The sequence below is a fragment of the Octodon degus genome, unplaced genomic scaffold (assembly GCF_000260255.1).
Source record: "Octodon degus isolate 3935 unplaced genomic scaffold, OctDeg1.0 scaffold00001, whole genome shotgun sequence".
Taxonomy (NCBI): domain Eukaryota; kingdom Metazoa; phylum Chordata; class Mammalia; order Rodentia; family Octodontidae; genus Octodon; species Octodon degus.
In genome coordinates, this window is record NW_004524577.1 from 3841101 (window position 1) to 3865627 (window position 24527).

The window sequence follows — 24527 nt, forward strand, 5'->3', positions numbered from 1 at the left end:
ACACTGTGCAATTTTCTTAACCATTCAAGTATAGTAATATCCGTTAAGATTGGGACAGAATTGGGATTGAAAAATGAACAGATACTCAGCATCTAAAAATTTCAAAGGAGCCGCGACATACTTTTTCACAAACATGTTTTCACAGAGCCAATACAGCACTAGCCATTAAGTCAGTACACCAAGTGTACTGAAGTAGAAAAGATGCCACAAGAAAAATAGCTACATTAGAAAGACCAACACTTTAGAGAAAAAGAGTAAAACAGTTTCTCCCTTTATCCCCTAAAACAACATCTTACAATTTGAATCTACATATATAGTCCTACGTCAGCTTCTAGAATATTCTTCAGTAGGGAAAAAGGAAAATGATAGGGGCCAGGGAGATGGCTCAGTAGAATAAGCACTTCCCTGGCAAGTGCAAGGGCCTGAGTTCAATCCCTGGTTCTGCCAAAAAGAATTTTAAAAAGACACTGGCTGGTACAGTCTTTGGATATTTAGGAAGCAGAGGGGGAGAAAGGCAGTTGTCTGAAGAAATTAGTTAGCTTCAGTTTCATCAGCAGGATCTCTGGAGTCTTTGTCCTTCCGTATTCCTTCAATGTGTTTGTCTTTCTCTCGCAAATGCTCCAGCTTGCAGCCACTTGTGCCTCTCGGTTCTCTTCATCAGCTTCATCCTGCGGGTCAGCTTCTCTTCTGCCGATTCGGTTGTTCTCTTCTGTTGCTTTTTGAAGCGCTTCTTTCTCCTGCTCTCATTTCTGCGCAAGCTGCTTCAAGACCTCAGCTGCACGGGGCTTGCGTCTTCCTTCTGCGGCTCTCATTTCTTCTGAATTTCCTCCAGGGAGAGATCCTTCTTCTTTGGAGGGGAAAGGGGGAAATCCAGGACAGACTCTTCTGACCGTGGGCTGAGGGTCAGCTCAAAAGCCTGACCCGAGCCCGCTTCTCAGTTCTTCCACCTGAATCCCCGAAGAAGCCTTGGGTAGCAGAAGAGAAGAGCCTGGCAGGCGGCGTAAGGAAAGCCTCCCCGAGCCGCCGGCCACACTCTGAACACCAACCTACGCCCCACGTTTTGATGTGCTGTATTTTCACTTTCATTTACCTCAAGCTACTTGCTAATTTCTTGTGATTTCTAATTGTCCTTATCGATTACTGAACAGTATATTGTTTAATTCCACATGCTTGGCATTCTGCCTCCAAACTGATGACAAGTCCTGGCCTTTCTATGACATTTTCCGAGTGCCTGTCTTCCGTCTCTTTGTTGGTGAGTCACCAGCCCCTGAAATTCAGCATTTCTGAAACCAGAACCAAATGCGTCCTTTACCCCTTTAAACTTTCTTCTTTCAACACTGCATTCTGTCTCTGTGAGATCAGCGTCCTCAGAACCCTTGACTCTGCTTTTCTGCACACGGTGGCCATGACCCACTGATTTTTCTTCTTTTCTCGGGTCAGCACGTTTATCCCCTCTATCGCCGTGGTCCTCGTGCCACCGTCCGTCAACCTTCTCCTCCCTCACGCTGAGCCTTCTTGTCCTCCGCTCTCCGTCGCTGCATTCCTGTGTGGCACCACACACGAGGCTGTTGTGACTCCTTTGTGTTTGTCAGCTCCTGACGAAGCTGATAGAAGTGCAGGGAAGTGCTCCGTGATTGAGCTTCATCCTGCAGTTAGTCTTACTCCATGGTCAGCAAGCCAGGCGCTGCCCGGTCTTGTCACATGTGCTGAATGGTCAGCAGGTGCAGTGGTGCACAGGTGTCTTACCTTCTCGAGAGGCAGAGGCAGGAAGATCGCTTGAGCCCAGGAGGAGCAGATCAGAGACCCCCAACTCAGTCAGCTAATCAACAAACAAATAAGCAAACAAATGAATGGATTAATGAACAATCTACTGAACTGTATACTTTTCCACATTTCCCGAGGCCACTCTGTCGACTTTCAGAGCCCATCACAAAGGCTGACTCCCTCTCCCTTTCCTCATTCTTTTATTACTTTATTCCATACAAGGGAAGTACCTACTGTGAACACACCTACTGTGTGCTCTTAGAAGCTTCCTCCTGGGGGAAGACATTTAAGTCAGCCTCACTGTAAGGGGTGGTGGTCACCAGGTGAGGAGGCCACGATCCACTAGTGAAGAAGAAAGTATCTGTAGAGAGCTGTCCTCAGGAATGTCACACAGAGAGGCGAAGGTCGAGGCCCTGGGCAGATGATTAGTGTAAAGCAGAGCATGCCTGTGTGCTGCGGCGTCTGTTACCCCTCCTGGATTGGGTTTTGTGTTGCTTTTGCTAATTCATTCTGTCCTTACCACAATTTGTGTCACATACTGTTTTAATCCTCATTGTATTTTATTTTTTTCCTGGAACCGGGGATTGAACTAGGGCCCTTGCGCTTGCCAGGGAAGCGCTTTTTCCACTAAGCCATCTCCCCGGCCCCTTAATCCTCATTTTAAAGATGATTGTCTGGGGATATAGCTCAGCCGCACAGTGCTTGGCTGGCAAGCCTAAGGTGCCGAGTTTGATTCCTGGTTAAAAAAAAAAAAAAGATGGGATGAGGGTATGTGGTTGTATTCAGTCATTCAGTAAACGATGGACTGGGTGTGGAGCAAGCCCGCTTGACTACAGAGCTTTCGCCTTTCCCCGAGGGCCTCTGGTGGCACCCAGGGCCTCACACGTGGGTACCAATTTGTTGGGCAGACATTTTCTGAGGAAACAAACAGGACAAAAGAAGCCAGGCTTTTGAAGCTGTTCAGCAAGGCTTTCCTTCTGCAGAAGGCTGCGTGGATATATTAAACAAAGCCAGCCAGCCCACCCAACAGGATGGTTTCTTTGATCTCTGACACAATAGGCACTGCCCCCATGAGGGGAAGTTCCTAACTGTCCGACCTGATTGGTTAATACTTATAATGTCATAGTTTCTGGGCAGAACAGATGCTGGGACTCTTTGCTATGCGCATACATTTATTCTGGCATGTGCCCTTTGTCTTAATTTTGTCTTCGAAGGAGTGATGAAACAGCCCATATACATTTTACAGAAACAGAGATCTGCATAAAATAGTTACCTTAAATATCCCCTTTAGGGGCTGGGAAGATGGCTCAGTGGAATAAGCGCTTCCCTGGCAAGCGCCAGGGCCTGAGTTCAATCCCCGGTTCCGCCAAAAAAAAAAAAAAAAAAAAGGGGCCTTTTTTTTTTTTTTTTTTTAATTTTTTTTTCTTTTCAAAGTTTTATTGATAAACATATAGCAATGAGACAGTTTCAAATCAAATCGAAAGTACAGTTTCAACAAATAATACACTGCATATATTCTTCTTAGTCGTTAATTGCTGTACAAGATGCAGACTTGTGATCCTACTTACAAACACCATTAGAAAAAATCATTCTATTCATTAAGAGAATGCAACTATATATCTATCCCAACCACTTTGAATTAGTGTGCTTATTTTTTAAAATTTATTTTATTCTTTTGGGGTGGGGGAAGTACCAGGGGTCAAACTCAGGACCCTGCACTTGCCAGACAGGTGCTTGTGCCACTGAGCTATCTCCCCAGCTCCATACATGGTGTGTTTCAATTTAAAAAAGTTATTACAGTAAAGGGCACATTATGTTAATCTCCCTCAAAATACTTCCCCTCAGTTCAAGCGTACTTGTGCCACTGTCCTTGCCACTTTCTGAAGCAGTTCTGGAAGTTCTCTTTCATGAGTGTCTTTCATTATGCTACTGTGGCTGCTTGCGTGTGCTGAACTGATCCAAAACATTGATCTCGCACGGTCATTTTGACTCTGGGGCAAGCCAGAAGTCCTACGAATGCAGGCAGCGCCCTGGTGGCTGTGGCCCACTCTCCCTCCTCCTACCTGAAGCTGGACAGCACCCAGTGCCATTCCTCCTTCCAGTGTCCCGTCCCGAGAGAAGCAGAAATAATAATAATGACTTGGAATTTCTAAAACTTCAGGCTCGAGCACATGCGTATGAAATACAAGAGCTTGACCTACAGAAACCTTCCCCCAACTTGAAATTCACTAAGCGGCACGCACAGGGAATGGATGTCGGGCACGCGAGTATAGCAGAGTAGACTGGAGGTGTCAGGCACACCGGAACCCTTGAGATGACTCAGTAGCCTCCCTCCTCCCTCCTCCCTTTCCTGTCTGTCTGTCTGTCTGTCTGTCTGTCTGTCTGTCTGTCTGTCTGTCTGTCTTTTGGTCTCACTTCATAGTTCAGGCTGGCCCTGAGCTCACTGTGTAGCCCAAGTGGGCCCTGAACTCACAGTGATCCTCCTGGCTCAGCCTCCTGAGTGCTGGGATTACAGGTGTGCACCGCTGCATCTGGCTTTGCCCATCATTTCTGCTGGTCACGTCCAGAGAGACCTGGCAAGAGATGCGCTAGTCAGGTACACATCTTTTAAATCCGGAAGTCAGTCCTATCTTTTCTCCCTATTTTCCCTACTACCCTAATACCACTTCTTTCCTGTCAGTGAGTGCCGCCTTTTTGCTTCTGTTGGCATGAACCCACGGACTGTGACATGCTTCCCCTGCTGACTTCAATAAACATAGCTGCTTTTCCTTTTCTTGTGGGATGTATTTTCTTTTGTGCAATGCCGATGGACACAAAAATCTGGAATCTGTCTCTCAGGAGCCCCTCAGGCCTTGTAAGGCCATGGCGCCAGGTGCAGTGAGTAGGATGGATCAGGACACACCTGTCGGTTCCTAGGAGCCTGTCTTTGCATTGGATGGCGCTGAGAGGACATTCGGGTGTGGCACACTGGCTGGGGAAGTAGGCGTGACCTGTGAATTACAAAGATCCTGGAGCGCATGCGCACAACAGTTCCCAAAGCCCCGCAGAAGAACTCAGCTGGTTTTCAAGGAGATGGCCTAGACCTGACGTCAGCCTGAGGCATGGGATCGTGGTACTGCCTGTCAGGACCCGGATGTAGATGTTCTCGTGAGATTTGGACAGTTTAAAGGACGTAAACGCCAAGAAGAGCTTGCTATCATGACCTTCTTCACAATAGCAGCCCTGCTTTCTCCAAGGTGTCCTTTTGTTGCTTTTTCTCCTGTTGCTTAGCCAAGCACACTGCAGAGCCAGTTTCCCCCTCGCCCTTCACTTTTACTTTCTTGAATAAACTTGGCTCCTGCGTATTGCTCATTGTGTTCCATCCTTTGTCCAAGATGAGAAGAACCTGGACTCTTAACTCCAAAGGAAAAGGTGAAACCCCAGAACCTGGTAATGCTTAGTTGGTGAGCCACTTTGAGTAGTGGGCTACCTGGTAACATCTCGGCTTAGCCAGCCAGGAGAAAAGCTCAGCTCTCAGAGACCAAGGAAAGGTCCATGTGGGCACGCTTTTTTCTTTCTAAAATGATTTAAGGTTTGTTTTCTCCTTATCTTGCTTATTCTATCTGTTATAGTTTGTGTCTAGATGTCCCTCCAAAGCCTCATGCAGTCAGGTGGCTTCTAGAGTTTGCGATTAATTCATAGCCCAATGCTGGGATTGTAGGTATGAGTGCTACGCCTGCTCTTCAACGGGTACCCTGCACACAGTATGAGGGAGGGAGAGAGGCCTACCTCTGCCTCTGTCTCTGCTGCTGCCACCGCTGCTCCTGCCTTTCTGCCCTTGCTGTTTTGCTGTTCTCCAGCAGCATGAGCTGCTGCCCTCTGCCATGTTCCACTGTGCCTTGGAGCCAGCTGAGCATGGACTGAAACCTCCACAAGGTGTGAGCTAAATAAATCCTTCCTTATGTTGGGTGTCGGGTATTTTGTCCCAGCGATGATGGAAGAGTAACTGCGGCGCCATCCCATCGGCTGGAAAGGCAAGGACGGTTCTTCAGCTGTACTGCGAATACTACGGGCTGTTTTCTGCTTTTCGAGCCTGGAAAAGGAGGGAGGGAATGCGCGCTTTTGTTTTCTTTCCAGCTGCTTGCATTCACCCCGTAGAGATGCCTGGTTGTCCACACATTTGCTTGTTGTAGATTTTGCTAAATTATCCTGGCTCTATACACTCTAGTTTGCAGGTGGCTTTTTCTTAGTTTGTGTCTGGGTTGGGTGTGTCACCTTGCTACCATGCCATGGAGTCAGCCACTGCTTTGTCCTGCTGCTAGACTATGCATAACTTCTACATGGATGTGTGTCACCAGCTGCCACCATCTTTCTTTTTTCTATCCCCCCTGCTCTCTTTTTTAATCACAGGTCTTATGAGCCAAGCTCCTGATTTTAAACAGTGTATGGGCTTATGGAAAAGCAGAGAATGGAGCCCTTTTCTTTCTTCCTGCAGGAAGGAAAAACTCTGCACTGACCCTTTAAGCACTCATACAGCCTTTGCCAGTGCAAATCCTTTGGGTGGCAAAGCTATAAGGAGGGCTGTGGCTGCCTCCCAGGAAAAGATGGGGGCATTCAGGCGGGGAACGAGGCAGCCCGGCTTCCTAAGAAGCTTGCAGTTCTGCACTGTAGAGGGCGGAAGAGACGCGTTGAGTCTCCTTGGGAAATCAAAGGCTCATAGGGAAGCAAGAAGGGCGGGGTGGGGCAGCCTTACAACCTCTTAATGCTCAAGCTTCCATTCCAGTTCCTGAGGAACCATTAAAACTAGAGTAGACACTGGGCAGGTGGCGCGCGCCTGTAATCCCAGCTCTTGGGAGGCTGTAAACAGGTGGATCACTGTGAGTCTGATCTAGTAGTGAGACCCTGAACACCCTGAACACCCTATCCCTAAAAAATGCAAAAAACAAAACAAAACAAAAAACCGAAAAGCTAGAGTAAACCCCTCCCCAGGAAAACAACTGGGCCTCAAAACCAAGGGGAATCTAGTAGAGACTCTGATGGTATTTAGAAGACAACACGGCTCTTCCTCCAAGGGTGCAGTGGAAGTCTTCCAACACCCTTTACAGCTCCTTCCATCTGGAAAGAGCTGCTACACTAGGAGCGGTTGCTCAGCTTTGCATGGGACTAGGACTAGCAACAGCCACCCGATGAGTCTGCAAGACGTGTCCATTCTGCACCTACAGTAACCCTGGCAAACCCAAACCGCCTCCTTTGTTAGAATCTGCACAGAGGAGAGGCCCTGGAGACCTTACTCCCATGCTACCAGGTGGAGGCTTTAAACAGATGTTAGTCCTGATTGTTGCCTTTACAGGCTGGATGGCAGCCTTCCCCACCCACTCAGCAAAGGCTGCAGAGGTAGTCAGGGTGCTCCTTAAAGAAGTCGTGTCAAGATCCGGACTGCCCAAGTCTCCCTAGAGTGACAGTGGGCCTTCTTTTATGTCCCAAATAACTTAGAGGGTGACAGTGACCTTAGGAGGAAAGTACCACCTCCATTGCTCCTGGTGGCCTCACTCTTCTGGAAAGGTGACGAAGGCCAACTAGACCCTAAAGCGAGTGCTGGCAAGACTTTGCTAGAAGACACCAGAGTCCTGGTCCAGTTGCTGCTGATGGCATTCATGAGGGTTCATAACATGTCCACAACCGGGCTAAGTTTGAGCCCATTTGAGATAGCCTGGGAGGCCCTTTCTATCCTTTGATATGACGTCGACCCTGAGACAGCCAACCTCTCATATCTCATCAACCTGCGCTGAGTCCAACAGGTGTCCAAAGGCAGTCAAGGTGGCAGAAATGGATCGTTGGATTCATCTTTCCAAAATAAATCCAGTCCCACCTGGACAGTCTGAAAACAAGATCACCCACAAGGAGAAAGCTACTCCTGGGAACCTCTGGGACGCAAGACTTCTCCTCAGGAAGCAAGACTGTGGCAATGGCTGTGGGAAGCACGGAAATGAACCTGCTCCTCCTATTTGGGCTAAAAGTGGGTCAGTGGCCATTAGCTGTTTTCTCATTGATTCCTGACAGATTTTTTTCTTTCTTCACCCCAGCCAGTGAGCCACAGTGCCCCAAGGCAATTGAGAGCACAACATCCCCAGTAGATGGGGCCTATCATTCCTTCCAGCTTGAAGAAGCTATAGAAGACCAAGACTCCAGTACCTCAGCGCTCCCACATGGAGAATTGTGGGTATTTGTATTTTCAGGGGGAAACAAGATAGAAGATTAAGGTGTGGCAAAGCTGGCTGGAGAGGTTGGGGTGACCTGTTAATTACAAAGACCCAGGAGCACCAACAGAATAGTCCCAAAGCCCTGCATGGGGCCTTCTCAGGAGAATTCGAGCAAACTTCCAGTAAGTGGGCCTGTCCCTGACATCAGCTGGAGATGAGGAATCTGAGCACCACCTCTCAGGACCCGTATGTAGACATTCTCATGAGTCTCTTCAAGATTCGGAAACCACGTAAGGCTCCAGAAGCCTCGAGGAGCCTGCTGCTGTGACTTTTCCGGTGGCAGCCTGCCCTACGCTTTCCAGACTGTCCTTGTATCTTGCTTTTCCTCCCTTTACTGGGTCCAAGTTTGCTCTGCAGAGCCAGTTTCTCCATCACTCTTCACTTCTGTTTTTTTTTTTTTTTTTTCCCAAATAAACTTTGTCATTGCCTTTTTTGCTTATTTTGTTCAGTTCTTTGAGACAAGAGAAACCTGGAATTTAACTCCAAAGGGTGTGATGGGTGAGCATCCTAGAACACGGTGACATTTAATCGAGGAGCCACTTTTAGAAGCCGGTGACAGCATACCTTCACTCAGAGCTAGCTGCTCCAAATGTCAAATGTCTACCCTGAGCTCTCCTGTAAGACTCCATGGGCTCTCTTCCTCGTGGTGTGAAATCCAGTGCCTGCCCACTGCACGGAAGACCCTAACACCCACCATCTGCTCTCTTCCTTTGGACCCCCTCCTTGGTCATGCCACCCCTCTAGCCCTGCCTCTGTCCCCCCTAGTCCACCAGATTGGGCTTCTGCAGGCCTTGGCACCTGCAGCTCCCTTTCCCTGTTGTCTTGACCCCATAAAGCACAGTTTAACCCCCACCGCAAGGGCTTTTCCTTATTGTCCTGCATGTACCTCCCCTGTGGCTGTAACCCAGCACTCTATTTGTTGCCTGTCTCAGTTACTCTTCTCTCATTGCTGGGACAAGTACCTGACTCCCAAAATGAAGGAAGGAAACATTTACTTAGCTCACTGTTGCTGGAGGTTTCATCCCAGACTCAGCTGGCTCCAAGGCAGAGCGGTACCTGGCAGAGAGCAGCCTTTCATGGCAGCAGCAAAGAGCAGAGAGCATGATGGAGGAGTGGCAGCCACAGTGGCTACAGAGAGCAAGTCTGCCTCCCTTAAGTTGCATTCAGGCCATGTGTCCCAGGCTGGGTGCAGCACTCACACCCATAATCCCAGCAGCACCCACACCCATAATCCCAGCAGTACCCACACCCATAATCCAGTGCAACCCACAGCAAAAGTAAAGATACTACAACATATTTGTAATTACTGGGGAGCCAAGGAGCCCTAAGTCCAGCCACAAAGATGGCTTTCTGGAACAAGAGGCTGACCCAGGGAAGCACCTGAGTTTTATTCAGTGGAGGAGGAGTGGTTGAAGAGGAATGACTGACAATTGTGGGAGGTAGGTGAGTACTGTGAGCTGAGCTGGGTGGGTGGCCTGCATTTACCTCTGCCACATGCAGAGAGAAGGATCTGCAGAGAAAGTAATTTGTGTTATGCTATTGAGATAGTATCTAATGTTTCGGGGGTCTGGTGCTTCCGCTCTGATGTAGTCTTTCAAGCCCCAAGAAGTCATAGCCTCTGTCTCGAAGCTCCATCCCAGCTGGCAGCATGGATCATTGGCTCTTTGTCCTGTCTTGACCTGGCTCAGTAAAGAGCAGCATGTGTAGGTTACCAGGGAAACACACACACCACCTTCAAAGACTATCCCCAGGACCTCAGCTAGACCAATACACATTACTTAAGGCCAATTGAAAGGATAAACAGAAGTCCCAGCCAGCTCTGTACATATCGACACAAGGATCGATGGGTGAGACTCAGTCAAAATGGAGACCATCACCCTTCTTTCAAGGAGAGTTGCTCAGGTGGTCCTCCACAGGAGGCCAGCAAAGGCCCATTTCCTGGTTTTATCCACCCCTTGTTTCCCAAGTACAGATGAGCTTGAGGCCTGGAAGGCCCTAAAGCCAGGGGTGGCTCATGGCCTCCGGGGAGCAGAGGACAGAGGAAACAAGAGGGAGATGGGGCTTAGGTCAGTGAGAGGTTGAGCTGGTCCTTGAGGGGTGCGGGTCAGGATGGGAGGTGATATCAGAGTGACCAGCATGCCCAGGCCTTGGGCAGGCCAAGGAGTCCCACAGGGGGCCCTCACCTCTGGCTGCTGGTGAGTTTTATTTCTTCAGCAAGAGGCAGGGCCTCTTCCCTTTGGAATCTTGAGTGGCCGTGAGACTTGCCTCAGCGGATGAAACAACCCAGCCATGCTTTTGCACTTGCTCTGCCCCGTGTCTTCCCCAGAGAGCTGTGCGTAATCTTCTAGATTCCCGTGTTGCTCCAAACTGTGTCACCTCAAAGGGAGAAGCCAGACAGAGGTAGCTGGAAACAACAAAACTGAGATTGGCCCTGGCTGATCTCTCAGATTGGGGAGAAACTGAGCCTGTGGAACAGAGGCTGAGCCGTCCTGGGCAAGGTGCTCCCTAAATCCAGGCCCTGGACCAAGCTGACCTCGATGGACACGCACTGCCAGCTGCACACCCGAAGCCACTGGAGCAAGAAGCGCTTTCCTGGCCTTGCAGAACTGAAGGGATGGAAGGGCTGTGGGTTCAGAGCCTGGATCCTTGGGGAGCGTCGTCAGTAGATAACCAACTTCGCAGCGGGAGGGGCCGGTGGGGGGGCAGACGATGGCTTGACCGATTGGCTTTGTCAGTAATGTGTGCTTCGCACCACGTTCTGTGCTAAGATAAAAATTCAACATTGGATAGGAAGGCGCCAGCTTGACACAGTGCCTGCAGCTGCGGCCTCGGGGAAGGTGTCCACAGGGACAGAAATCGGCTCTTCCAGTGTCTTGTGGCAAGGTTAGGAAAGTGTGTGGGATAATGTGTGCGCGCGCGCACGCGTGCACGTGCAGAGGGTGGTGGATGTGCCCAGAGAGTAGGTGACTGGAGGGGGGAGGGAGGGAGGGAGGGAGGGGAGGGTGGGGGAGGGGTAACTCCCGACTGCTCAAGAGTTGGAGCAGAGTGATTGTCCCTAAGTCCCCCTTCCGGCTGGGGGAGATGTGTGAGAGGTTACACTTGTCCTCTGAGGGCCACAGAGATGTCCCAGGAGGTTGCAAGGATGCTCCTGCGGTATGAACGCTTAGTGAAGGTCACTCAGACGCCAAAGGGACAAATTCGATCTTGGGGGATAGTTTGTTACCCTTGGGGGATGGCGACAAGGGCAGTGATTAGGGGAGAAAATAGCCCAACACTTCTCAGAGGACAGATTTTGCAAAGGTTTGAAAACCCTGCACTGAGGGACCCCACTTCCTGTCTCATTGTAAAAGTACAATTATTATTGTATTTCTTAATCCTGTCTCATTATGTGAATTACTCGAATGAGTAAAACCTGCTCTGTCCATCTCATTAACCCTGCAATTCCAGGGGCTGGGGAGATAGCTTGGCGGTGTAAATGCCTGCCTGGCAAGCACAAGGACTCCCGTTTGAACCCCCGGTACCACCGTGCCGGTTCCCCGGACTCCCAGGTGTGCCATGCCATCCACCAAAACCGGGCATGGTGGTGAGCGCTTGTAATCCCAGCTCTGGGGACCTTGTACCAAATAAATCAATAAATAGGTTTTAAAAATAAAAAGAAGCAATCCCAGTGGAAGTTTTTTGTGTTTAGAAATCATCAGCAGTTGTAATAGAGCTGGGTTATTGCGATCAGCTGTCTACCACTAATGATTGTAATGATAATTCAGTCCAGACTGCAGTACAATTAACATTTAGGGCCATGACCTCACTCTTGAAATAAATTTTTATATGTATTTACATAATTTACATTATGTAACTCTGTACTTTACATCTATAGGAAAGTATGCTAGGACAATCAATAAAATCTCTCAAGCTTAAACTACCTAGGGTAGAGACAAATAAAATAAAAATCTAATAGTAGGTAGTAAATGGGAAAATATGAAAGTTGCAATTGCTTAAAATGAGCTTGTTATATATTTTAAAAATGGGTGCTGAATAGCTAAAAACACTGCTATACTCTTTGTATTCCATTCATGATTTTAAAAGAATGCTAGCTTTAACTGAAAACTGTAATGTCGATAAAATACCAGTTACGTTTTTCGCAACTATAGCACACACACATACAAGTGTGGCCTTCAAAAACTACACAGAAAGACTCTTTTGGCTCATGTGTGGTGCTCGCCTACAGCCCAGCTGTTCAGGAGACGGAAGCTGAAGGACTCGAAGGCCAGTGCGAGCAATTTATTAATGAGACTCTGCTACAAACCAAAGGCAATGAGAAGGCTCTGGGGTGTAGCTTGGAGGTAGAGCATGTGCCTAGCAGGCAGAGGATCTGGGTTTGATTCCCAGCACTTCTAACAATTTAAAAACAGTTTTTGAAGCTTTTTTCCCCCTATAGGTACATACGATTTTTATCTCATTGTTGTCAGCTCTGGGGTTCCTACTTGTTTAGATGGAGCAGAGCACATTTCCAGTTGGTAACTTTAGTAATTTTTAGCTGTTACGGGCAACGCTGCTGCAGGTGACTCTGAACACTGGCTGGGTCTCACCTGCTGAGTCAGAGGAAGCACATAGTTTACATTTTGGAACACGCTCCCCTAGTCACCTTCTAAAGAGGTTAGACTTTCACCAGTGGTGCTAGAAACTGGGTTTCTAGTATCTGTGTCAGCTTGGGCAAGAACATAAAATGCCCAACTGATTTTGAAAAGTTCTTGTCTTGGGCAGGCCAGGTAGCTCAGCAGGCTAAAGCGCTTGCTTAGGCAGAACACAAGGGCTAGGGTTCGATCCTTGGTGTGCCATGCCACGCCCGCCGCCCCTCCCTGCCCCACCCCCAGGGTGTGCTGAGATGGCACCTGAGACTGGGCGGGGTGGCATGCACCTATAATCCCAGTGCTTGGAAGGCTGAAAGCAGGAGAATCACTACAAGTCCGATCTACACAGTGAGACCCCGTAGATCTGTAGACCCTGTCCTAAAAATACAAAAAAAAAAAAAAAAAAAAAAAAAAAAAAAAGAAAGAAAAGTGCTTGTCTTGCTTGGCATTTATGTACCTGTAAGTGAGAGTATCAAAATAAATGAGATTGTGCAACTTCTCATATGCATTAACCATTTATACATCTTTTCTATACCTGGTTAAAACTGAGTTATCCTTTTCTTAGTAGTACTGTATATGAATACATTTTATCAACTAAAAAAACAATTAGACCGACTCTATCAGTCATATGCAAAACATTTTCTATTTTATTCACTGTTTCTTTTTAAGGGGGGAGGGTACCAGGAATTGAACTCAGGACCTCTCACTTGTCAGGCAGGCGCTGTGCTGTTGAGCTATATCCCTGACTCTTTTTGTTTTGTATTTTAATGAAATCTTATGTGCCTTAAAAAGTAAGTCTTTTATTTTGAGCTGATTATACATTTATGTGCATTTGCAAGGAAAAGTACAGACTGGTTTTGGTGGTGTTTCACCCGGCTTCTCGCAATGGTTTAACTTGCGAAAGACAGCAACATATCTTCTGAGGTTACTGACATTGGTACAGTCTCTTGGGATGCATTGGTCCATTGGTGCCCCCCCCCCCCGAGAAAATGGGGTGAGGATTTGAAAATAAAGAGGGGTAATAGCTGAGGTCAGGTGGTGGCCCAAGCCTAATAGGCAAAGGCCCCCCAAACAACACTAGGGTGTTATTTATACCTTTACAATGTTATAAGACACAAAGTTGGGGTTTTTTTTTGGGGGGGGAGGGTGGAATGGTCTACAGGGTGTCAGGGTCTCACTACTAGATCAGACTCGTAGTTATCCACCTGTTTACAGCCTCCCAAGTGCTGGGATTATGGGCACGCGCCACCACGCCCAGTCTCAATTACTGTCTCAGTGCACCCCAGGGGTGGGGCCCGCACAGCAGCCTCAGGGATCAAACCCCTGGATCCTGAGCCTGCTTGCAGGTGCTTTAATCTACTGAGCTATTTGGACGGCCCTTCAATTTCTTTTCTTTTTTCTTTTAAATAATTACTGGTGGTTATTTCTTTCCTTTTTTTTTATTTTTTATTTTTTGGTGGAACCGGAGATTGAACTCAGGCCCTTGTGCTTGCCAGGCAAGCTCTTATTCTACTGACCCATCTCCTGGGCCACGACCCTTCAATTTCTATAACTCTGTCATTTAAAGAACCTTATTGACAGACTCACACAATATAGAAGGGATTTTTTTTTTTTTCCAGCATAATGCTCTGGTGGTTTATTTATTTATTATTGCTATTTTTTTGTTTGTTTTTGAGATGTGTCACTATGTAGCCCAGGCTGGCCTCGGAGTCGCAGCAATCCTCCTGCCGCAGCCTCCCGAGTGCTGGGATTCCAGGCGAGCACCACCATGCCGAAACTCTGGCCCATATCCATTATTTGCACCCCATTGCACTGAGGGTACAGGCTGTCCACATGACGCCTCACCACTGGTGCTGCCCCAGGCCCTCTGAAGGGAGGCTGTGCGTGTGACCTTCCCCACTGTACAGTTAGATGGACCCCCCCTTTGCACACTGCTGTTTGGGAGAAAGTCACCATGTTCAGTGTACACTTACAGGAAGGATTGGAGTTTCGCCTCCATGAGGATGGAGTTTTCCCAAAATCTACTTAATATTTTTCCCCCTAGGAGATTTGCTCCTTCTTCTTCATTTGTTTATCCAGTCACATGTGTATATCCCTGTGGGTTCATAAAGATGTATTTTGTTCTTTGGACTAAAAGTAATATTTTTTATAGGTTTTTATATAAAACCATCAAACTATTTACCAACAATACACGAGTAAGCCAGTTTCACCACATCCTTGGTAGTACTTGTTGTTTTTGCTTTTTTAGTTTTTTAAAAATGTAAGTAATTTTAGGGGCCGGGGAGATGGCTCAGTGGAATAAGCGCTTCCCTGGCAAGTGCAAGGGCCTGAGTTCAATCCCCGGTTCCACAAAAAAAAAAAAAAAAAAAAAAAAGCACCTGTCTTTTGTATGTTTCATATTTTCTGTCCCTGCTCAGGAATGACTTCCTCTTTACAATAGTATAAATTAATTAATATGCATCCTTAAGTATGGATTTAATTTTACCTAAAAGGGATCGTATGATATTTGCTGTTTATAAATTACCTTTTACTCCAAAACTTCTTTTGTTTTGAGACAGGTTCTTGCTGTTTAGTGCAGCATAGTCTTTTTAAAAATTATTTATTTATTTATTTTTTATGTATTTAGTACAAGGTCTATAGGGTCTCACTACGGGGATCGGACTCGTACTGATCCTGCTGTTTTCAGTCTCCCAAGCTCTGGGATTACAGGCGCAGGCCGCCAAGCCCGGTCTCAGTCGCTGTTTCAGCCCGCCCAGGGCGGGCCCGGCGCTGCACTCTGGTCATCAAACCCCGGCCGCTGCATCTGCCCCAGCAAGCACGTTAGTCCGCTGAGCTAGTGGGCCGGCTCTCGTGCTGACTTGTAAGGGCTGTCTCCACAGTAGGCATCGTGACGCTGTAGGCAGGTACCTGTGCGCCGTGTTTCCCCTCAGTCTTTCCTTGTCTTTAACCTTATTTCTAGTAATTATTTTTCTTTTCTGGCTTAGAAGTTCTGCCTTTCATGTGTGGAGCGACGGAATCCTTAGCCCGGTGGGGAGGCCCCATTGCCCATGGTCGGCCTCTGCCTTAACTGATGTTTTATTTTGGTGGTCTTATGACCTGTCTTTTGTATTTTAGCCTTCGATGCATTTTCAGCATTTCTCCCCGCGCATGCTCCTGGGACACGGCGCTGACAGTCCTGGGGTGCGTCGGCGCCTGCGCGCCCCAAGTCTCAGCTTTCAGTCCCCTTCTCCTCTCCTTGCTCCCGCTTCTCTTCTTTCTTGAGGCCCTCCCCATTTGGGAAAGAGCTCCTTATTTCCTATTGTTCATCTTTTATTTTGCTCCTTATTTATAATTTCTCATTTAGGACAAACCAGGCAACATTTAACCTTGTATGTCAGATTTATTTTATTTAACAGTTAGGTAACAAGATGTGTCCGTTTTTAGGCCAGGCATGGTGGTGCACGCCTGTAATCCCAGCACACTGGAGGCTGAGGCAGGAGGATTGTTTCGGGCTTGAGACCAGAATAGGCTACAAGGTAAGCTCAAGGGCAGCCTGAACTGCGTAGTGAGACTCTGTCTCAAAAAAAAAAAAAAAAAAAAAAGAGTCCATTTTCCTACAAATGACTCATATTTATCTTTCTTTTTTTCTTTTTCCTTTTGCCAAGCAGGCCCTTATTCTCCTGAGCCATCTTCCCAAAAATCTTCCTCATTTTTTTTGGTGGTACTGGGGATTGAACTCAGGACCCTGTGCTACACTGATCTTTCTTTATGACAGAGTAGTATTTCATTTTGTGTAAATACCGCATTTCCTTCATCCCTCTGCCGCAGACGCAGAGGCTACTTCCGAGGTCTGGCTGCCATAAATGGTGCTGCTATAAACGTGGGTAAGCACGGATCACTGTGTCCTGACTGTCACTCTTACGGGAAGAAACCTGGACGAGGAGCAGGCAGGCAAAAGGGACCTTCTATTTTTAGCTTTACCGGCACTCTCGGTCCGGCTTTCACAGTGGCTGACCAGTTGACCTTTCTCTAGCCAGGAAGCGGGCCCCCACCCCCTCAGCCAGGCCGGCTCGCCAGCATTCGTGGTTCTGTGATTTCTCGATGGTGGCTGTTCTTTCTGGGATAAGACCGTGCCCCAGTGTTGTGTTAATTTACATTTCTTTAATAGCCAGAGAGGTTAAACATTTTTTCTTGCATGTATTGGTCGTTTATACTCCTGTGACATGTCTACTTTTTTTTTTAGTTGCCCTTTTTTTTTTTTTTTTTGATTGGATTTGGGAGGTCTAATTTTCTTTTGAGTTTTTTAAAAAAGTTATTTTTATGGGTTCTCTACATAGAAACCAGACCTGAGTCCAAATTAAATTTAAATATGAGCCTTTTATTACTGGGCCTGGGACCGCTTGACCACACTCATGCAGGAGAGGACAAACAGCCAGGAGCCTTAGACATAGAGAGGTTTTGAAGGTAGAAACTGCATCCTGTGTGGCAAACAAATTTGTCATTTAACATAGAACAACACCTTTAGGGACAGCGTGACCATTACTCAGCATACATTTTTTCTGGGAGCATTATTTTTTGGGAACTCTCAGTCTATTGATGATTTATCAACAGTACACCAATCCTCCTTGCGGTCTTGCAGGGAAACAGGGTCACAGAAAGTTGAGCAGAGTCATTTTTACAGTTAGTTTAACATTAACTTGTCATACAGCTTTCACATTAACCCTTTACAGTTATTTATTTGGTACAGGGTCTCGCTACGGAGCTTGAACTTGTAGTGATCCTCCTGTCTCAGCCTCCCCAGCGCTGGGATTACAGGCATGCGCCACCGTGCCTGGTCTCAGTGGCCGGCTCAGCGTGCCCAGGGGCGGGGCCGGCAGTACCGGGACTGAAGTGGCGTCTTTGGTGCTTGCCAGGCAGGTGCTTGGGCTGCCGAGCTATCTCCCCAGCCCCCTTTGAGTTTTTATGTATTCCAGATATTAGTCTCTGTGAGCAATGGACTCAGATATTTTCATTAATTTTTCTTTTGTATAGTCAATCTGTTTATTTGTGATAGTGGGGTATTGAGGTTTCCTGTTATAATTTTAAATATTTTTATCTGTTCTTTTATGTCCAGTAGTACTTGTTTTATGAAGTTGGTTGCACTTTTGTTTGGTGCATACATGTCAGTCATTGTTATTTCTTACTCTTGTGTTAGTCCCTTAACCAACACGTAGTGATTTTATCTCTTTGGATCAGTTTTGGCTTCAAGCCCACTTCATGTGAATGCAGGAGAGCCGCGCCTGCCTTTCGGGGAGCTCCTATTGCAGGCAGCATCGTTTTCCATCCTTTGATTTTTGTCTATGAGTTTCTTTCCTGCGCACAGCATGCTATTAGGTCTTGTTTGTTGACGCCTTCTGCCAGTCTACATCTTGTGTGGGGGATTAAGACCATTCACGTTGAGAATTGTCACTGGTAAGTTCTGACTCAGTCCTGTCGTGGCCTTGTGTTCCTGTTGCTCCTTCCCTATCTTTCCCTCTGCTTAACTGCTCACCCTGCCTGAAGTATTCATTCTATTAGACTTTTGTAATTGTTAACTACATTGTTTCTTTTTTTAAAAAAATGTGTTTAGTACAGGGTCTCACTATGTAGATCAGACTCTTAGTGATCCTCTTGTTTTTGGCCTCCCAAGCGCTGGGATTATAGGGCCACCACACCCAGTCTCAGTTGCCGTCTCAGCACACCTGGCAGGGGGTAGGGGGCTGGCACGGCATGCTGGGGACTGAATCCGGTCCCTGCATCTATCTAAGTGCTGAGCTTTAGTGCACTGAGCTATCTGACTGGCCCTTGTGTCAATGTTTCCTCACAGGATATCTTTGAGAATGTTCTGGAGTTCTGGAGTGCTTGTTTGGTCATCATGAGTCTTTGTCAGTGTTCTTTATCAGGGAAAGACCTATTTCTCCGTCAATATTGAAAGACAGTGTCGCAGCTTGTGTGAGTCTAGATTGGAGCTTGTTCTCTTCTAGGGCTTGGAGCACACTGGTTCGGGTTTCCTGGCCCAAAGGTCTGGGCTGCAAAGCCTGCTGCAAGTGTAGTTGGCTTACCTTTGTACCTGACTTGTTGCCCCTCTCTAAATGCCTTAAGATTCTGGGCTGTGTCACAGAGAAATTCATTCGTGATCATGGCATGCGGGCTTCTCCAGCCTCATCTCTCTCTGCATTAAACTCTTTTCCCTCATGGGGTGCCTTGGCGCACACGCGTTTGTTTGTGAATAATCAGTCTCACAAAGAGAAACTGTTGGCAAAATTGTGTTTTTGTTTGCAAACTGCATCAGATGGCAAATGCAGCTTGACCGTCCTTTCCAGAGCCTGGAATAAATCAAGTTCATGAACCGAGATACCACTGTAGTTGAGAATTTTCTGCTACTATTTCAGTAAAGCTTTTTAAAATGCCATTTGATTTGTCTTCTGATTTTTCACTAATTCCAGTTCATCTTAAACTAGCCTCTTTGTGCTGTCTTGGAGCTACTGCATCCAGTTTTTGGGGTTCTTTTTTGTTTTTAAGGTATCTTGTACTACTGGGTCGCCAGCAACAGCCCCATCCTCTACTTATGACACGCTGTCTTCTGTCTTTACGCTGGTCACTTCTGCAGCCCATACTTCTGGCTTAATTTGATCTCCTGACTTTCTATTTGGAGCACTTTGACAGACTCACTTTTTTCTAGGCTAGTCCTTCGTGTTTTGCTTGTTTTGTTTTGCTCTTCCAGCCTTTATTGGCGTCTTCTGTAGACCTGCTTCTTGTTTTATTTGACCCATTATCTATTTACCTACCTCTTCTGTGAGCTTGTCAAGTTCCTTATTGATCTGTTTTGTTATTGCCTTTGATATGATTTCAAATAATTTGATTGTGTGGCTTTTGGTTTCTTTCCCTTCAGTGTTTCTTGGACCAAGTTTGGTAGAGTAGGGAGTTCTGGGAGCATTTTGCTGTCTTGTCTTCTTATGTGTCCATTTCTTTGCTTGTTCGTTTATATGTGCTGAGGATGGGAGGGATTATGGTGGGAAGTTTTGTTTCTACTCTAGAGACCTCTTTAGCTAATGTCAGCTTTCCACTGGTGACCTCTGAGTGTTGCTAGCTGTTTTGTTACTTTTCTCATTGTTGACACAAAGCATCCAGTGCTCACAAGTTAAGGGAGGAGGGGTTTGTTTAGCTCACAGTTTGTAGAGGTTTCAGTCCACAATCGGCTGGCTCCAAGGCAGGGTGGTGAGAGCAGACAGGCATCGCAGAGGGGAAACAGCTCACGGTGGGCGGAAGGCAGCAAGACAAGGGATGACCACAGCTATTTCTATCCCTTCTATTTTTTCCAGTAGGGTGGGTAGCACTCACACCTTTAATCCGAGTGCCTGCGTTCCTACATTACACCATGAATCAATCCAGCACCACACACACTAGACCCAGCTACTTCTGAAAAAGCCCCACCTATGACCACATGAGGCTTTGAGGGGACATCTGGACACTAGCTGTAAGACTCACTGTTGGCCTCCGCCTCCGCCCCAGGGTCCATTTGCTTCCATTTACTTGGAATGGAAGGCTGCAGCATCTTTGACTCAGCACCAGTTCTCCAGGAATGGGTTGCAGTTTGTTTATGACTCCAAGACAACCCGTATATTGGGATCCCAACAAAACCAATTCATGTCAACTTTAGCACCAACTGTCACTTTGGCTGTAGTAATAAAATCAGCATCAATTATAGCGTCAATTGCAAACAATATTGACAAGCCTGAAGGACCAAAGATGTTCCATCCTTACCCATAGAAAAAAAGAGATTTATAATTATAGTATTAACAATAAGAGAGACTAAAGATTGACTTAACTATTGGCCTACAGTAGGTATGTACTTAATGGAACAATTTTACCTCTACTAACCATAGAACAGCATTCAACACTAATAGTGTAAAGTTAACTAGAGAAGGGAAGAGGGAGTGAGGAATCAGAAAATGAAAAAAAAAGATTTGAAAAATTAATAGGATTTGAGAAGGAGAAAAAGTGAAGGAAGGCTTTCTATTGAAGAGTCAAAGGAAATTAATAGTGTTAGAAAACAGTTGCAGGAACAAGCGGACAAGAAAAAGGAGAAGCAGCAAAGTGCAGGAAGTATAAGCAGGATAAGACAGGATAGGAAAAAAATGAAAGGGGAAAGAAAAAAGAAGTGAAAGTAAGAGGCAAAGCGTAAAGACAGGAAGTTTCCCCAAATTTCCTTAGAAAATACCCCAAACTCCCCCCGAAACACACCAAATCCACCCAGAACTAATTGGAAAATGAAAAATAATTGTAAAATAGAAAAGTTAAAAAAAAAAAAAAGATTGAGTCAAAGAATTCCTCTGTGTTTTTGAATGAGTGTTTTCTTTGCAGGATCTACAATCTTGGAATCCGGCCAGTTACCATCTTCTCGGCCTGGATTAGGACCTTTGGGCTTTTGGGGTGTGCCCCTCGCGCCAGAGGCCGCTCTGTCTGTTCAGCCCAGAGTGTGGCTGCTGTCCACGCCGAGGCACGCTGTGCTTCTGTTGGAAGATGGGAAACCAGATCAGCCCTCTGAGCTCCCGGGGTGTAGGCTGTGGCCAGGGGCTGCCGTGGACTCTTGGACTTCGACTCAGTGATTGCGGTGTGCGGAGCTCCCTAGGAAGGGCACGGCCCGCGTCCTTCCCTGCTGGACTCCGCACTTTCCTGGGTGGGGCCTATGCCCTGCCCACGCCCTCTCGGGGGGGCGGGGGGGGGTCTCTGTCCTGGTCCGGGAGAGGGTCGCTTGAGTCCTGAAGCTGCTGGTCGGTTCCACACTCTCTGCTGGGGTCCGCTGGCTCCGCAGCCTTCCCTTTGCTGCCCCCGTCTCCCTTACCCGCGATCCTGTCCCGGGCCAGCCCAAGCCTCTCCTACCCCAGGCCAAGGGAAGCGCAAGGCAGAGCCAGCTTGCACGGCGGGCGGCTGTGCCCTCGCCTCCGGGCTGCTCTGCGGCCTGCTTGCTTGCACCGGGGACGCGTGGCTCACTTAAAATGAATTTATTTGGTTTAAAATTTTATTTTGAGATAAGGGAGATAAGGATGCAAATTCTTTTTAAAAAGACACAACAGGGCCGCAATTCACATGCCTTGCTGCCAGGAGGCTTTGATTTGAGTTTGATTGATCCTGGTGCGCGCATAACTGCTGGCGGTGCGAGCATAACTGCCCCACCAGGTGAGGTGGGCCACTTGTCAGGGGGCCTTGGATTACAGTAATGCAAGACAAGGAGCGATGGAGCAGGCCAGATGTCATATTACAGTGCCTTAGGAGAGCGTTAAAATGGCATAAAAATTATAATACAGCTACATCAGCAGTTCGGTCACTGTAAGGTTTCCATGTTAGCCGGGGATATAGCTCAGTGGCGTAAGCGCCTGCAGTCCTGAGTTCAATCCCTGGTACTGAGAAAAAAAAAAGAAAGGAAGAAAGAAAGAAAGAAAGAAATACAATGTATGCTTTATCTTTAACTGGTTGCTTTTTTCTTTTATCTGGTAGCAATTTGTATGGCAAAGGAAAGAATTTTATTATTCATGTTGATAGTTTATTTATATTTCTCCTAATCGGAAGGATAAAATGATTTAGAACTGAGAAACAGGTACCTGCTGAACTGCTCATTTCTGCTGTGCATTCTGCGGCTGTGTTGTGGGAACGAGACAATCTACAGAGTGTGCTCCCAAACCGAAAGAGCTTTTTTGTTTGTTTTCTGTTCTTGAAACAGGGTCCCTCTGCCGTTCAGCCTGGCCTTGGGCTCACTGCGTAGCCCTGGCTGGCCTCAGACTCACAGCGATCCTCCTGCCTCAGCCTCCCGGGTGCTGGGATTACAGGTGTGTGCCACCAAGGCCGGCCAACAAAAGAGTTTTTCCAAAGACATTAAGATGACATTTCATCAAGTTTCAAAAGAAATCAGGTGCTTGCTGGCTGTGGGGACGCGGCCAAGCTCCCGGGACCTTCCGCACGTATGTGGTCTTGGCACACGGATGGCTGTCACCTCTCGGGGGCTCGGCGCTGTCCTCTGTGGAATGAGGACATTAACCGTAGAGCCTGCCCCTGGAGCTGCTGAAAGGACTCAGCGAAGTACGAAACCTCCGTCTGCTTCCTGGGGTCCTGGGCTCTGGGGAGGCGCGCGCAGGCTGCGGCCTGCCTTTGCCCCCTTCCACACCTCCTCCGGGGTTTCAGTTTCTGTTTCTCACTTGGCAAGCTGGCCCCGGCTGTCCCTCAGCACCTCTATGCCACCGTTCTCTTCCGGCTAGTCTGTGGCACCAGAATTCTTACGTGTCCCAAGAAGAATGCAGATGACTCCTCGTACTGTCAGAACTTCGGGCAGTGTGACCAAGAGGATGTACAGCTAACCTGCCCACCCCGGGTCAGGTCAGCTCTGGCAGCCATAAACTCCGGGGCAGCTTGTCATTGCCCTCACCTTCTGCTGGCTGGGACAGTTATTTACGTCGGTTGTAAGGTTCAGGAGAAATTCTCTGTTACTCATCGCTACTGTAGAAAAATAGGTGTGCCACAGGATGACTAGAGTGTCACGCTGCCCCTGCCTAGGGGCCAGTGCAGGTCCACAAGCTCCTCGGGCTGTGTGCTTGCTTCAGGGAGGTGGAGGCCACACTTTTAGAGACTGCGAACCCAAACTTCGATCCCAAACCCAGTTACTTATCACCAAGTGCCAAAAGTGCACCGAAACCTGAATAGGAGGCTTGTGTTTAAAAGGAAATTCTCATACATTAACTTTTGTCTTAAAAGAAAAACAGCAGCACATGTGCCATGGCTTTGCCACCACTGCTCTGCTGGGGCTGATCTGTCGCCCCCTGGGAATTCTGAAATCGGAAAAGAAAGTAGTGGCAGTGGAAAAAAAGAACACACAGTGAGCACCACGCCCTTTTTAGTCAAGAGACAAAACCCAAGCTCCAAATGACCTAAGAAAGAAAAAGGGGTGGCAGGCCAAGGACCCAAGGCCCAGCCGGACTCAGGGCACAATGCAGACCCGCGAATCCTGCGCTCTGTGCGCTGGTTTTCTAATGAGTGGCCTTGGTGTCTCTGCTTCATCTCTTATGGTGCCCGTATGGCTGTGGGCAGCCCCAGGTCTACATCCTCACCCTCAGCACTGCTCCCGAAGATCTCTGGGGAAAGATCAGAGTGGTATGTTAAGAGCCTGGAATGGGTCACCTGCCCCTGGACGAGACAGTCTGTGGTCCGGGGCTCGGCAGGGAGACGGAAGGTCCGATTGGCTGGCTGTGCCAGGGCTGGGACAAGCACACAGTTTAGGGGGCTGATGCAGGTGGGGAGCGAAGGCCTGCGAACTGAGAGTGGAGGGAGCGAAGGATGAAGTGTTGAATAGATATTCATGCCAGATACCCGTTATGGGGGCAGAACAGGAGAGAAGGAAGGAGCGATGACAGAGACAGAGACACAGAACCAACGGGTGGAGATGACCCCAATGTCCATCAGATGAGTGGATAAGCAAACACTGCCTATCCTGGGCGTGATGGGGCTGTCCTGTGATCCCAGCTGCCTGGGAAATGACCCGGGATGCACACAACTCCGTGGAAAAGAGCTTGCTTAGTTGTATGAGGTCTCGGGTTCTGTCTTAGTTACTTCTCTCATAGAGACAAAATGCCCAACACCCACAGTTACAGGAAGAAGGGATTATGTAGCTCACAGTTGGTGGAGGCTTCAGTCCCTATTCACCTGGCTCCAAAGCAGGGTAGCTCGGCTGACGGACATCGCAGAGGAAAAGAACTCATGGCAGGCAGAAGACAGGCAAAGGCAAGCAAGAAGCAGGGGCCTTAGCAACCTCTTTCTGCCCCCTTTCTTCTCTATCCAGGCCACCGGGACTAGGGTGGGGCCAAACCAGTCAGTGAACTGATTTAGCAACCACACACCCTTAATCCCAGCA

The 24527-nt window shown here is 47.7% G+C and overlaps 1 pseudogene; it reads right to left on the reverse strand.

The window, feature by feature from the left end:
* Positions 1-531: 531 nt before the first annotated feature.
* Positions 532-23114, reverse strand: LOC101585483 (annotated as a pseudogene).
* Between the last annotated feature and the right edge of the window lie 1413 nt (positions 23115-24527).